The following is a 16,379-nucleotide window of genomic DNA, read 5'->3' on the forward strand; positions in this document are numbered from 1 at the left end:
TTCTGCAACATCTAATCAGCTCCATCCTGGGTACCAAGAGCTGTGCTAAGCACTGGAGACATCGAGACTTTTGAGAACCAGCCCCTTCCCTCTAGGGCGAGTCAACGAATAAATGGCCCATTCCAAACTGGGAGACAAAGCACACCGCATATACAGGTTAGGGCACAAGGAAGAAACAGTCCGTTTGCAGAAGTCGGAGAGGAAAAAAAAAAAAGTAATTACTGGGAAGGATTTTGGAAAATGAGGAGGAGCCTTGCTGCCACATAAGAGGAAAATGCATCCTAGACAGAGGCACCCGTGGACGGCGCATGGATTGGGCGGAATGAGCATGTGACTTGGTGTGGCTGAGGCAAGAAGCCTGTATCGTAGGGGTGGAGGGGAGGAACATGGAGCTGCTGTGCCGAGTCCTCAGAGCTTTGCAGGCCATTCTTAGAAGCCTGGATTCTCTCCTCCAGAAGAAGGAAATTGTATTAGTTAGGACTCTTCAAATTGCAAATGATAGAAACCCAGTTTAAATGGTCTTGGACTTGGAAAGTTCTGACTCATGTAACCGAGACCACCCATGTTCATGGCATTCAGGCATGGCTGGATCCAGGTGCTCGAATGATATCATCTGGAGTTGTCTCTGTCCCATTTTTTAGCTTTGGTTCCTCTGGCTTAAGCCTCAGGTAACTCTGCCCAATTGATGACGAAGATGAGCTCCAGCAGATGTAGCGTTACATCTTGCCAGCTGGGCAATCTCAGGGGGAAGTAAAGTATCTTGTTTCTGATCATTCCAATCAGAGTCCTGGGGCAGATGCCAGTTAGCTCTAACTACCTGCCTGAATGGCCTGTGCTGTCATTGAGGAATGAACCCCAGATGTCCAGAGGCTCTGGGGTCTGTTCCAGCCCTGATATTTAACCAAGTGGCCTAGGGTGACTCCCTCTGCTCTCTGGGTCTTGTTATTCCCATCTGGGGAGGGGTAGACTGGAGAATCTCTGAGGCCTCTTGGAGACTTTACCTCTCAATCCTGCATATAGCCTGCCTGCTTGGAGTGCTGTCCGGTGGCGTGAAGGTGTCCTCAATCAGCAAACTCACGCTGCCTGCAGCGGGGATGGACTTGCTTGGCACCCACCACACCTCCTTGTTTGCTCTCCCTTCGTGATCCAATAGCAGAAGACGATTAGAGGCTTGACTGATGGGCAAGAGTCAAGCGGGCAGAGCCGCTCCTTCCCCAGGGACCTGAGAGAATGGGCCTGGAGACCAGGGGCCACCATGTATCACCCCCCCCCCCCTTGCAGCCCCCTGCCAGCTCGGGGACCTGCAGAGGAGATCTTGCTCAAGTGCAGGGCGATTTGATAATCACAGGAAGTTGACTTCACCAGAAAGCATGACTGCTTAATCCTTAAATTAAATTTTATGTGAATTTTTCTCCCCTTGAATTCTCACGGTACTTAATTCCAGGGCTAATCTGGGACCCTGGCCCTAATGTGTGATCCGGGTCACTGTAGTCTTTCTCAGGCAGCAGTGAGGCTGCTCACCCGTGCACTTCGTGGCCATGGAGTCATTCTCCACCGCGTCAGGCACCTCCTCCTGGGGGCTGCTCTTTCCCAGGCTCACTAGGACGCCTGTCTTCTTTGGATTCCAATCTTCCTGGTCCTGGAGTGGGCCTCTGGCTGCGCTCAACTTGACTGTTATCTGGCCTTTCCCAGGGCATATGACGTGCAAGTGTGCCTGTCCTCGTTTGTCGCCTTTGTTCTTGGGGTCAGGGAGGGGAGGGAGGCTCTCAGTTGCAGAACAGTTGGGAATGATGGGTCTCACTCACCCAGGTGCTGTCTTTGGAGGGTGAAGAGAGACATTTGTCCCTTCCAGTTCTTCTTTCCACTGCCCTCCTTCCCTGGGCCAGGGACAAGACGCTCTGTTAGTTTCAGAGGGTGACCTGGCCACTTGGTAAGAGTAGCAGGAACTGAGCGTCAGTCTTTCTTACTTCTCCTTCCTCCCTTCCTTCCTCCCTCACTTCCCTCCTCCCTTCCCTCCTCCCTTCCTTTCTTCCTAGCTTCCTTCCTTCCTCCTTTCTCTCCCTCCTTCCTACTTCTCGTTTTCTCTTTTCCCCTTTCCCTTCCTCGCAGTCACTCAGATAATACTGAGCGCTTGCCATGCGCTGGGCTTTGTGCCAGGTGCCAGGGATACCGTGAGCAAGATAGATGTGACCTCTGCCCTCCCGGGGCCCAAATGCAGGGGAGACAGATGACAGATGAGCGAACCAGCCTTGGTTGCTATGGAAGGTGCAAACAGAGCCCATGTCACCCTGAGGTGATGACATTTGAGCTGTGACCTGAATGACAAGAAGATGCACAAGCAGGGAAGCGACATTCGGGCAGACAGGAAGCAAGTGTGGGAACCCGGGGGCAGGAAGGGACTTGGCCTGTGTGAAGAGCAGAGGGAGGCTGGTGCCGCAGAGGCAGAGCCAGCCAGGGAAAGGCAGTGGGGCCAGAGGGACCAGGGCCAGGTAAGGAATGGGGCGTTTACCTCTGAAAGGACAGAAGGGAGTTCTGGAACAGGGACAGGAGTGTGGGAGACTAAGGAAACAGCACGAGTAAAGAGGTGGCTGGAGGGCAGTGTGGGAAAATTCTAGTAGTCCATTATGGTCCACGAGGTCCTGCTTCCTAGGCCTTGAGGACAATGAGGGGTGCAGGTAGAAAGGGAGAGGGAGAAGGGGGAAATGTGGGGCAAGGCAGGAAACAGGAGCTGGCAATGGGCCTGAGCTACTGAGAACCAGAGAAACTGCCCAAGGGGCCGCCCACCTGGCCCTGACCCTGAGGACAGCCTCTGGGCTCATTTGACAAGGGTGCAGCGCCCTGGATTAGACAGGTGTGCACTGTCCTGCTCTGAGCAACCCCCACCCCCCAGCGTGGAGGGTGGCACCGGGACCCCAGATCCCACCCAGGTTCTGCCGTGGCCACTTACTGGCTGAGCAACCTTAGACATGCTAGCTAACCCTGTCGTTCCTCAGTTTCCCCATCTGTACAAACAAGGAGATCTATCTACTAAAATGGACTCTTGGATTTATGAGCTGGTCTCTGTAAAAGGCTCAGCCTGGCATACACTAAGCGTTCAGTAAATGTTATTAGCAACAGACTAGCAGATGAATAAGGCAAATAAGGCAGCTCAGGGCAAGAACATAAAGCCATCTATGCCATAGGGGGAATGAACAGAGTGGCGAAGGAGAGGAGGGCTCTGATGTGGGGACCCTGGAGCCGGCTCGGGGTTCAGGAAAGGCTTCTCTGAGGAAGCAATGTGGTGGGGTCCTGGGAGGCTGAGCAGAATTTCATCTGCAACAGGGGAGTGGCCTGTGGCCTGAGGAAGGGGCAGAGTGGGATGCTTTGGGGAAGAGTGAAAGGTCCAATAGGATGGTGGCCTCTAAGGAGGGTTGGGCAGAGGGACGGGGTTGGTCAGAAAGGTTGGCTGGGCCACAGAGTGCAGGCCCTGAATGTCATCCCAAGGAGGTTGACTGAATCCTTAGACTAGGAAAAATGTTCTTTCTTCTCAAAGCTGAGAAGTGAGTGACATAATGAGATCAGATCTGAGTTTTCAAAGCTCTTCCTGGCAGCCACACTGTGGGGTGGGAGCCATGTGGGGGAGGCTGCAGCTGCCTCCAGACACCAAAAGGGGAAGCTCCAGAAACCCATTGCGTAGGCCTTGCTCAGGGCATCTGATTCTTCCTTGGAGAGGAAACCCTGGGCCCTAGTTTTGGCCTGGGATCAGTTTCTCTGGGTGACCTTGGCCAAGTCACTTTCCCTCTCTGGTCCTCAGTGTCCTCATCTGTTAAATGAGTGTACTGGCTGAAGTCCCTACAAGACTGTATAGCATAATGGGGGGGGGGGCGCAGAGGGGGTCCTCAAACTGAGGTGCCTACAGGGAACAAGCAGCAGATGCAAATAAGAGAAGGAGCAGAGGAGCTTCGAAGAGGTGGGAATGGTGGGAAAGAGGAAAAAACTTGTTCAGAAAGGGGGCTGCTGCTCTGCTCCAGCCCCAGTTGCCATGGGGGCAGTGCACATGCGTGATAGGGTTGCTGGTGAGTCTTCAGATACTTTTGAAAAGAAGGTAAAAACCCAATTTAAAAAATAAGAAATCTTCTGACTTTTATTTATTTTTTTTAAAGGTTTTATTTATTCATGAGAGACACACAGAGGGAGAGAAAACACAGAGGCAGAGACACAGGCAGAGGGAGAAAGCAGGCTCCATGCAGGGAGCCAGATGCAGGACTCGATCCCAGCACCCCGGGATCATGACCTGAGCCGAAGGCAGATGCTCCATTGCTGAGCCACCCAGGTGTCCTGAAATCATCTGACTTTTAAATGTTGGCTCAGTTCATTAAAAAAAAAAAAAAAAAAAATCACGATTTGGGTCACCCCCTTTCACCTATCGGCCAGAACCCACTTCTCCCCGACCCCACCCCCTGCCCGTTTGAGACCCCTTGTTGCAGTGTTTCTGGAAAGGGGAGACAGAGCAAATAAAGAGCAGGGAACTGACAGAAGGGGTGCTGTGGGCAGGAGCCCTGGGTCCCGGGACTGAGGACAGCCTGGCACCGGCCTCCTTGCAGGAAACCATCCCTGCCTGTTATCAGCTGCGAGCCTCTTCAGAGCTCACTCGGGAACCAGGAGTCTGTTTTCATTAGAAGCAGAGCGCTGAACCAGCCCCGGAGGCATATAAACCAGCTCCCCTGTCCGGGAGGCTTTTAAATCTATCTTGTAAACTTGCCTTTCAGACCTGACGGGAGGCAGTCTTGTCAGGAGAGAGGCTGGTGAGCAGAAGTGAGCGGTCACATTCCTATCAATCAGGGCTGGGAAGGGGGAGGAGGTAGGGGGAGGACTCTGGGGGCCAGGGATTGGCGGTCCTGGGGCAGAGTGAAGGGCAGAGACCTGAGTCCAGAAGCGCTGTTCTGGCCGCTGCTGACTGTGTCACATTGAGCGAGTCACTGAACCCTCTGAGCCTTGGCTTCTTCCACTGACATGTACAGTCAACTTTGCAGGGTTGGTCGTACCACTCCATGGAGCTGCCTACTACTCTCATTCCCATTTTCTACAGGAGCAAACCAGGGTTCTGCAACTGGCCCAGGGTCAAATACATCTAGTGAAGTCAAAGGTGGGACTTGAACCCAGGTGGTCTCCTATTCTATTCTGGTAGACTGGGCAAGCCATGAGAAGGGTGTTTGGACCAAGAGCCGCTGAGTGGTCTTGGAAAGCCCCTTCCCCTTTCTGGGCTTCCAGATGGGGTTGGCTACTTGACCTCAGGACCCTCCAGCCCTGATGCCCGTTTATTTGATGAATACTCATTTGGCATCTGTTCAGTGTTAAGGGGTTGGTGAGAGAGCAGGGAACAGGACAGACGGACAGAGTCATGAGCTCTTGAAGTTTACAGCCAGATCCTGGGATGGGGTTGGAGGAAGGAGTGGAAAGATAGGGACCCAAGACAAGGGATGCTTCCCAGAGAGTGATGTGTTTGGAAGCCACAAAACAAAGCAGGTGAGAGGGTGCTACAGGTGGGCATGGGGAGCTGTCGGGGGGGCGAGAGGGGGCTTGTCCATAGCCCCTACGGGGATGGTGAGAAAGAGTCAGTCACATAAAGACCTACTGGACAGTCCTTGCAGGCAGAAGCAGAGGCCCCCAGGACACAGCGGGCTCCATGTTCTCAGGGACAGAGAGAAATCCGTCAGCCCTTCCGACCCTCCTCTGTAGGATGAGGGGCAGGCAGCCGGAGGGAGGAAGAGGGAGCAGTAGTGCTGACCTTGAGAACCCATAAACCTGGAGGACTGGCCCTTTAACAATCCTGGGTAAGCGCTCAATGCAACTTCAATTTGAAGATCCCAGCTTGCTTAGTACAAGTGGAAAATTGCCTTAGCTTCTATTCTCTATTGCGATTTGATCTCGATTTCATCATTCGGATGTACAGCAGTGCATTTTCAACGGGTACAATTTAATTAGGCTCAATTTGTATTAGGCTAAATTTTATTAAAGACTCATTTGGAAAGAGCTTCATGTCCAAGGTTCACTGGGCTCCACCATTTGCTCAAAAACAGACTTGGAATAGAGCCTGCTGACGCCCCTGGATTCCGGAGTGCTGTCCTTCTCTGCCTCCAGCACACCGGCCTGGTTTGTCATTTAATTTCCATCTCATTTAATAGAATGTCTTTGGACATCTCTGGGTCTTGGAGCCTCTGACAGGTGTCACCTGTAATTACACAGAGACTCTTCATATGCTACTTCAGTCGGTCATCAAACATTCATGGGGAACATTACAGGAGTGAGGTCCTAAGCCCGGGGCTTAGGACAGGAATAAAAAGATACAGACCCTGTAGACAGACACCTTATAGCTTAGAAAGGGGTGGGGAGGGAGAAAATTCACAATTCCGTTTTCATCCTCATGAATAGTCCTGTGCGGCAGGCAGTGAGGCACTGTCGGCCCTGTTAGCAGATGAAGACGGCAAGGCTGGGTCCTCATTCTCAATTAGAGAATTAAGTGACAGAGTCAGAGCTTGAGCCCAGGATCCTGGGACTGGTTCTGCTTCACCATATCTTATTTGTCCCTTGCAGGTGAGGTGCAAGGATATTTGCCAGGGCCGAGGTGGAGGCAGGAAAGGGATCAGGTCAGGCCAGGGACTCTTGGAAGGACAGCTGGGGACAAACTCTTTGCAGAAATCAGACCTGAAGGCCCAGGAGCTTCTGAGTCACTGAACCTGAGGGGGCAGAGAGAGGATGTACTAGTCAGGATTCTCCAGAGAAAGAGAACTAATAGCATGGATATATATACATATGCAGTTGACCCTTGAATAATATGGGTTTGAACTGTACAGGTCCCCTTACATGCAGATTTTTTACGGTACGGTACTGTATGTTTCTTTTTCTCATGACTTTCTTTCTTTTCTCAGGTTGATTTTGTTGTAAGGATACAGTATATAATAGAAATAACATACAAAATATGAGTTGATCATCTGTTTATGTAATCAATAAGGCCTCTGGTCAAGAGTGGGCTGCTAGTAGCTAAGTTTGGGGAGAATCAAAAATTCAATGTGGATTTTCAACTGGGTAGGAGGGCTGACTATATAGAAAGAGGCTCACTCTAAGGAATTGACTCATGAGATTATGGAGGCTGAGATGTCCTAAGTCTGCAGGTAGCAAGCTGCAGACCCAGGAGAGCCCGTGATGTAGGGTCTACTCTGAAAGCCAGCAGGTGTGAGCCTCAAGAAAAGACAATGTTCCATTTCAAGTCTGAGGGCAGGAAAAGACCAAAGCCCCGGCTCAAGGCAGCCAGGCAGGAGGAGTTCTCTCTTCTTCAACCTTTCTGCTCTCTTCAGGCCTTCAGCTGATTAGATGAGGCCCACTCTCATCAGGGAGGGTAATCTGCTTTACTCAGGCTACCCATTCAAATGTTAGTCTCATCAAGAAACATCCTCACAGACTCAGAATGTTTGGTCAAATGTCTGGGTATTTCATGACCCAGTCAAACTGACATAAAATTAATCATCGCAGAGGGAGAGACATTGCTAGCTAGAGATCCAGTGGTGGCAGGAGAGTACAGGAAGTTCACATCTCATTTCATCCTCACAGCCACTCTGTCAGAGAGGGATCATGATTTTCATTTTAGAGATGAGAACATTGAGGCTCTGATAAGGGATTTACCCCAGGACACACAGCTGGTGACTCCATGCATCCTCATCCCTGGGCGATATTTGCATCTGTGAAGAAAAAAAAAAAAAAAAAGTGAGGATGTTGCCTGTAGGCCTATCCCCTAGAGAGAAATTGGGAGAAGCTTGAGGCCAACAGGCCTGATGGGAACCAGGGAAAAAGAGCTATACTGAGAATAGGCTCTCAGGATCCAGTCCTAGTTCCACTTCCAGTTTCATTGTCGGACCTTGAGCAAGTCACTCCCCTTATATTTCTTCTATAAAATAGAGAAAGGTAGAGGCCGAGGTGATCTTTAAGATCTCTACAAGTTTACCTTCTTACCATAGGGCCTGTGCATATGCTACTCTCTCTCAATCAAGGAAGCTTCACATTCTATCTGGCCAGTTCCTGCTTCCACTTCCAAACTCAATGTAAATACCATCTCCACCAGAAAGCCTTCTCAGAAAAAAAAAAAAAAAAAAGAAAGAAAGCCTTCTCAGAACCCCCAAACTCAATTAGTTTCTCTTAAAATATCCTCTCCCGTTCCCTAAATTTCTCCTTGCAAACTCTTGTTTGCAGTTAAAGCAACATGTGTCAGAGTTTGTTTCATCTCTACTTCTAGACTGTCAGCTTAACGGGAGCAGGAGCCACATCTGACCTGTTCACTTCCATGTCCCCGATACCTAGCACAGGACGAGGCACATATTAGATGTTCAGTAAATGTTTGCTGATTGATGGGACAGGAGGTTTGAATGCTTTAATGGTACTTGACCTTGGGAATAATGAGAAAAAGGTAAAAATAATCCACCCATCTTCTCTGAACATTATAAACACCTGGCCATCCCACAGACCACATAGCCAGAGCATCCAATCCCACTCCTGAAAAAGGGAGAACAGATGGGGCCATTGTGTCTGGGACATCCACCCTTCTCACCTTTCTTGCCTCCCTCGCACCTGCTTCCTGCTATGGGAGTTGCTGGGGAAAGGGTTTGTGCTGTGGAGGGCTCTGGTTGTGATTCCCCAACCTGAACCCTTCCCCCACGCTTAGCAACCCCCCACAGTTGCTCCGGAAACCCCTGCAGTATTGTTGATGGGGAATGAGGATTTCAGGTACTCACTCTCAGCCTGGGAATGGACTTGCTGACTTAAAATCTTTGGGTTGTTCCCACCTAAATACTCTCAGTGCAGAGAGCAGAAGAAAAGACAATCCATCCAAGCTGTCAGGAAATCCACATAAGCAGCTTCCTTCCTGAAGAGGGTCTTCTTTTTTTCTCGAGATCTCCCCTGACGGTGGCACACACGCTGCAGGGAGCTGTCAGCCCTGTGGAGAGACTGGAAGAATTAAGAATAAAAATTGACTTTCAGAGAATAAAATCAGACCTGACAACTCAAGTCATTCAAACCAGCCATGGTTAGCAGATGGCAAATTGTTTGTCCAAAGGGGGTGGCAGGGAGGGTGTGGAGGAAACTGCCTCGAGGAGGAGCTCTGGGAATGTGCTCCTCTCCTTCGGACTTGAGGTCTCCAGCAGTACCCTGCTCCACCTTGTCAACCGCTTCTCTTTCAACTCCCATCCTGGTCTGTGATAGTGCCAGTAAGTTGCAGATATGCCATTAAATGCCGTTGGTCATCATTGTTAGCAGATTCCATATCTGTGAATTCGCCTACTCACTGGAACTTGACCCCGAAATTGATACTGTCATTCACAGACCCACACAGAGTGGTGATAAGTTTGAATCCTTCCACACTTGGGTTCTCAGCTGAGAACACTCTCCCTTCTTATTTCAGCTCTCGGGCTATGAACATCTCCTTTGGTGGTCTACTTTATGCTCTGTTGTGTTTTTCTTTTTACACTTTTGTGCATTTGGTTGGTGATTTTGTCCCTTAAAATGGCTCCAAACATACTGTCTCATGTTCCCACGTGCAAGAAGCCTGTGTTTTACCTCATCAAGAAAATATGTGTGTTAGTGAGCTAAGTTTCATCAAGATGTGGATACTAGTTCTGTTGGCCAGGAGTTCAGCTTTAGTGAATCCACAATACATATGAAGAAACACGCATAAAATAACAATATGTCTTGATTGGTTGACAAACGTATTGTGGCCGGAGGCCCACAGGAAACTAACCCTGTATTTTCCCTAGGAGCAATAGGTCAGTACTCCCTAATTCGGTGCCACAATGACTTTATAGAGAATAAGTACTTCAAATAATGAAAATCAACTATATCTGACTCACTGTGTTGAGTTGTTTCTGTATCTGAATCTCCCCTTCTGCTGCCCCCTGCCAACATACCACATGGTGGAGGGCACAGATGGGACCTGACTCATCTCTACCTTCCGAGCACCCCTGGGGAATAGTAGGTCCTTTGTAGGTTTTTGCTGAATGTACACCCTGCTATGAAGGACATTGAGGACATTCACTCATACCTCTAATATCTATTAATATTATATATATATTAATATTAATTAATATATATAATATTGGCTCATGCATTTATGGAGACTGAGAACTCCCATGATTTCCAGGCTGCAAACTGGACATCCAGGAAAGCTGGTGGTATAGTTCAAAGGCCAGAGAGCCAGAGAGCTGATGGTGTTGAAGCCAGTCTGGGTCTGTAGGCCTGAGAACCAGGAGCTCCAAGGGCAGGATAAGATCCATATCCCATCAGTCAAAAACAGAGTGAATTTAACTTGCCCCTGTCTTTTGTTTTGTCAAAACCCTCAATGATTTGGATGATGCCCACCCACACTAAGGAGCATATGCTTTACCCAGCCCACCAATTCATCTTTTTTTTTTTAGATTTTTAAAAATTTATTTATTCATGAGAGACACACACACAGAGGGAGAGAGGCAGAGATACAGGCAGAGGGAGAAGCAGGACCCATGCAGGGAGCCCAAGGTGGGACTTGATCCCGGGTCTCCAGGATCACGCCCCTGGGCCGAAGGCAGGCGCTATACCGCTGAGCCACCTGGGCTGCCCCAGCCCACCAATTCAAATACCAATGTCTTCTGGAAACACCCTCCTAGACACTCCCAGAAATAATGTTTAACTAGCTCTCTGTGCATTCTATGGCCCCAGTCAAGTTGACAAGTAAAATCCACCATCACACAAAGTAAATAAGTCAAATGTGCAGTGTGTTTGATGGTAGTAAATGCTAAAGATAAACAATGAAGTAGGAAAGGGGGCTAGAAATCAGCGGGCGTGGGGTGGGGGAAAGGGTTAGGCATTTTAGATAGGGAAGTCAAGAAAGCCTTATGGTGATGGTAGCTTTTGACAAAAAGAAATGAGGGAGCTAGACATGTGGTTGCCTAGAAGAAAGAAGATTCATACAAAGGAACAGCATGTATGATGGCTCTGAGGCAAGGACATGTCTGGGTGTTTGTGGAACAGGAGGAGACCATGTGGCTGGAGTAGAGCAAACTGGGGGGAGGATAATCGGAGGTGGAGTCCAAGAGGTAATAGAAAACCTATGCAGCCGTGTAGAATGGACTTTTCTCTGAGTTTGGGTTTATTCCAGGAATGCAAGGTTGGTTTAACATTCAATCTTTAAAATTTATAGCTTTAATAGAACAAGAGAGAAATCTCTTTGGTCATCTTAATAGATGCATTCTTGAAATAAAACTAACTTGGTTGTGATATATTACTCATTTTGTGTACCACTGAATTCTATTTGCAGTATCTTTATCAGGTTTGGGTATCAAAATTATGCTGGCATCATAAAACAAGCTGAAAAAAATGTTCTTTCTTCTATTCCTTGAAAGAGCTTTTCGTTTCTTCCTTAATGTTTGGAAGGATATGCCAGTGGAGCCATAGGAGCCTGTAGTTCTCCTGGTGGAAAAATTTTAAATTATGGATTCAACTTTTAATAGATATGGTGCTGTTCAGATTTTGTTTTTTTCTGGTAAGTTGTGTTTTTCATAGAATTGTCCATTTGTTTAAAATTTTTGCATTCATTGGCATTGCACCGATCATAATAGCCTCTTATTTTTTAGTCTTGTAAGATATGCAGTGATATCCTTTTCTTCATTTCAGATAGTAGTGATAGGTGCTTTATCTCTTATTCAGTGTTGCTAGGGGGTTATCAATTTTAATAACTTTTTCAAAGAACTAACTTTTGTTGGTCATTGTTGTAGGCACTGGGAGTGAAAGTTGGATATAATGTCACTGCTTCCATGGTTTTTCCATACTAGAAGAGGAAAAGAGTCAATAAGCATGCCAACATAATCTTTCAAGATGTAATTTCAGCAAGCAGGTTTCAGTAAGTTGCAGTAAGCAGTAAGAAGAAAGTAGAGTGATTGCATACTTGAAAGTGGAGGCATCTGAGCAGAGACACTGGAGCAGACCAGAAAGTGTCAACCATGCAGAATCTGGGAAAAAGAGATTTCTAGGCAGAAAGAACAGAATGTACAAAGGCTTGAGGTGGGAGTAGTGTTCAGTAGTGTGCTCTGAAGCTAAAAGAGAATGCCGCATAGGCAAAACACCATGTGGAAGGGAGACGGAATGGCAGGTGGGCAGAGGAGAGCAAGGCCAAGCCGCTCTAGTAGTTCACGTAGAGTTCGGACTTTGTTAGAAATACGACAAGTGCATTAATCAGCTATTGTTGCAGTAACGCTCGACTGCAGCAACTCCCAAAATTTCCCAAGTGGATCTTGACATTTTGTGGATGATAAAGCTGATGATGGATTAAACAAGAAGTGACTATGATTACACTTTCCTTGCTCACTTCATTCCAGCCACACTGGCCGTCTTGCTGCCCTGCAAACATTCCAGGCATGCTGTGATTCCAGAGTCTTTGTAATTACTATTCCCTCTGTCTGAAACACTGTTCCCTTAGACACTGGCTTAGACCATTTCTTCAGTTAATTCAGGCCCTGCTCAAATGTCAGCTCCTGGGTGAGACCATATCCGGGCACGCTGTTGGGAACAGTAGACCCTCCCCCACCATCCTGACCTATTTTTTTCCATAGCGCTTCTGACAACTAACAGATGTTGATTTATCAGTTCCCCCTGCCTCTCCCTCACTACAATGGAAGTGCCTTGCATGCAGGGACTTTTTGTATGTTCTGCTCACTGGTGTACACTTGCATCTTGAATACTGCTTGGTACGTGGAGACACTCCTAGAAATAACGTATAACCAGCTATCTGTGCATTCTTTGGCCCAGTCAAGTTGACATGTAAAATCTACCATGGTGTGTGCTCAGTAAGTCTTTGACACCTACTAGGTACTCAGTAAGTCTTTGTTGAATTAATAAATGAATTCCCACAGGCTCCCCTTAAAAGGCAGACATAATGGCAGCTCCTGGAGACCATTCACCCTTGGTCTGATCTTCAAACCACAAGGTCCCACTCAACTCTCATTGAGAAGGCCCCCCTCTCCCCAAGAAACTGCAGAAAATAGGCAAGGTGTTTTTTGGTACCTAGGGCTGTGATAAGGCCTTCCTGCCCGTTATGAGTCATTAGAAAGCCCACCTGGGGAAATTCTGGAAAATTGGTTTACAGGGTTCTGATGAGCATCTTCCCAGAGGCTTGTGATCCTGTATCTTCTCTCCCTATTGCAGCTTAAGTCCAGTGGGAACTTTGGAGACTGGGTCTGCATCCCTCTCAAGCCCTGGGACCCTGGAACAGAGACTAGGGTGAGAGTGGGGGCTTCTGTGGCCTCCCTAGGCCCCGAGATTAGACTCCCAGAATAGAGGCTGACATCTGTGGGCAGATTTGAGTTGAAGGGAGAGAAAGAGACTCCCCAGGCATTTGTTGGCAGTGATGAGCAAACCAAGGCACTGGTTGCTTTTTCAAAAAGAATAAATAGCTTCTGATTGAAATGGGAAGCAAATTGATTTTACACACTGGCTTTTCACAAGACAATGTCTGCCATGAAGGGAGTTTGTAGGGAAAACTATAGCCTATGCATGTCATGGGGAAGGGGTGGAGACAGCTACACAGTAGATAGTAGGAGGAGTGCTCTAGGGTACTCAGGGGAAGAGGCTCGGGGTGGAATATAGGACCAGGAATGTTGTTATGTTCCCAGAGGGACTCGCACTACACTGGAGGACTCTGTAAGGGACGCAGGCAGGAGAGGGCCTTGAAGAGTTCACACACTGCTGTGGGTTTGCCCAAAATACTCTAATCTACCCATGTGCACGGGGGAGGAACACTCGAAATACCAACAGCTACAGGGCAAGAACAGGGGTTCAGCTACAATCCGCCCCCCATGGGTGGGACAGCAGTTGGGTATATGTAAATGGGATGATTGCACATCACTAAGAAAATTACTGTCACCACCGAAAGACACCTGCCCACATAATACCTCTGGGTGTTCAGGCAGGCCTGCCACTCAGCTGTGCACTGCATGGGGACACAGGGCTGAGAGGTTACGAGTGGGGGTGAAATCTGCTCCCCAGCTGTGCATTCTGGCTCTTTCACTGATTACTCCACTCACAGGTTGTCTCTTTTCCTAATTGGTCAACCCAGAGAAGGTGCCCTTTTTTTCTAATTTGAGCAAAGTTGCCAGAGAACTAACAGCCCTCCAGTGCTCTGGACCCTGTCTCCCCTCCCACATGACCAGCCTTGGCTTCCAGTTCCCCTCCCTCATGTCCCACTACCCTGTGCTCCAGCCAAACAGGTGCCTTTGTCTCCCTCCCTTCGTGCCAGGCCTGGGACTTTCCTGACATGCCCCGCCCCATCCACATCCCTGGTCACTTTCACTTCCTCTAAAACGAGTGTGGTTAGACTCACTGATCTCCAAGATCTCTTCCAGATACACCACAAGAGGATTTTTAAAACATAGTTGAGATATAGTGAGCAAATTATATGTTAAACAATTTTAAGCATCTAATTGGATGAGTTTAACAAATACAGTCATGAGTATCACCTCAGTCAAGATCATTTTCATTATCTCCAAATGTTCCCTCCAGGCTCCTTTACAATCTCTTCCCTCACTCCAACCCATGCAACCACTGATCTATCCCTACAGTTTTGCCTTTTTCTCAATATCGTATAAATAAAAGCATACAGTGCATACCCTCTTGTGACCAACAACTTTCACTTAGCTTAGTGCTTTTGAGAGTCACCTATGTCATTGTTTCTTCAGTGGTTCATTCCTTTCCATTGCTGAGCAGTAATCCATTTTATGGATATACCACAATTTATTTAGCCATATACCTATTACTTGATATTTGGGGCTAATATAAATAAAGCTGCTATTAACATTTGCATGCATCAAAGTATGTTTTCATTTCTCTCGAGTGCAAAAGTGAAAACTATTCATTTATTTTAAAACACACACTATTCCTAAGTGGCTATACCAATTTTCATTCTTACCAGCAGTGACTGAGTATTCCAGTTGTCCTATATCCTCGCCAACACTAGGTATGGTGATTTTTTTCCGCTTTTTAAATAAATTGAACTTTTAATGTTGTGATAATTGTAAATTCACATGCAGTTATAAGAAATAACACAGAGGTCCCATGTACCCTCTGCTCAGGTTCTCCCAGTGGTAACCTCTTGTACAACTATGGTGCAGGTTCGCAGCCTGGGTGGCAGCATCGACAAGTCAAGATGCAGGATATTTCTGTCCCCACAAGGATCCCTTGTGTTACTCTTTTACAGCTCCCATCCCCACCCTACCCCCAAGTGTTGGGGAATTAACCCGTGTTTCCCAATTCCAAAATTTTCTTATTTCAAGAATGTTATATAAACAGAATCATAGAATATGTGTTGTTTGTTACTTCTTCTGCCCCATGTAGCATAATTTTCTGGAGATTCATCTCAGATTGTTGCATATACCAATACTTTGTTCCTTTTTATTGCTAAGTAAGTAGTATCCCATGATGTGCAGGGGGAGTGGAGGGGTGGTGGTACCATAGTTTGTTCAATCATTCACCTGTTGAAGGACACTTAGGTTGTTTCCTAGGATAAATCCCACTTTTCGTGACGTATCATCTTTTTCATGTATTGCTGGATTCAATATGATAGAGTTATTTTTGCATCTAATTTAATGAGATATACCAGATGGCGGTTCTCATTTTTTGTAATGTCCTCAACTGGTTTTGGTACCAGGGTAATAGTGGCTTCATAAAAAGAATGGGAAGTCTGGGGCCCCTGGGTGGTTCAGTCAGTTAAGCATCCAACTCTTGATTTCAGCTCAGGTCATGATCTCCGGATCCCACGTGGGGCTCCACACTCAGCAGAGAGTCTGCTGGAGATTCTCTCTCTCTCTCTCTCTCTCCTGTCCCTCCCCCCGTTTGTTCACTCACTCATTCTCTCTCTCTATGTAAAATAAATAAATAAATCTAAAAAAAAAGAATGGAAAAAAAAAAAAAGAATGGGAGGTCTTCTCTTTTATTTAATTTTCTGGAAGAGTTTCTACAGAATTGGTATTATTTCTTCCTTAAATGTTTGGTAAGATTGATCAGTGAATTAATTTTAGGTCTAGAGATTTCTTTGTAAGAAAGTCATTAACTGTAAACTCAGTTTTTGAATGGCTGAAGGGCTATTTGGGCTATTTGGCTATTTATTCTCCAGTGAGCTTTAGTAATTTATGTCTTTCAAGGAATTTGTACATTTCATCTAAGTTGCCAAATATTGTTCATAAGATCCCCTTATTATCCTTTTCATGTATCTAAGACCTGTAGTGATGTCCTCTTTTTTATTTCTAATAGTGGCAAATTTAGTCCTCTTTCTTCTCTCTCTTTTTGTCTTTATCTGTCTGGCTTAAAGTTTGTCATTTTATTAATCCTTT

The 16,379-nt window shown here is 47.1% G+C and overlaps 1 long non-coding RNA gene across 1 annotated transcript in view; it reads right to left on the reverse strand.

Moving 5' to 3' along the window:
- Positions 1-4,159: 4,159 nt before the first annotated feature.
- Positions 4,160-16,379, reverse strand: part of LOC144292547 (uncharacterized) — a 56,058-nt gene continuing 43,838 nt past the window's right edge. Inside the window, exons 5-6 of the long non-coding RNA XR_013359926.1 lie at positions 8,763-8,976; positions 4,160-7,715 (exon numbers count right to left, since the gene is read on the reverse strand). This is a non-coding gene — a long non-coding RNA (uncharacterized LOC144292547). The remainder of the gene's footprint in view (positions 7,716-8,762; positions 8,977-16,379) is intronic.

The sequence above is a fragment of the Canis aureus genome, chromosome 21, assembly GCF_053574225.1.
Source record: "Canis aureus isolate CA01 chromosome 21, VMU_Caureus_v.1.0, whole genome shotgun sequence".
NCBI lineage: Eukaryota > Metazoa > Chordata > Mammalia > Carnivora > Canidae > Canis > Canis aureus.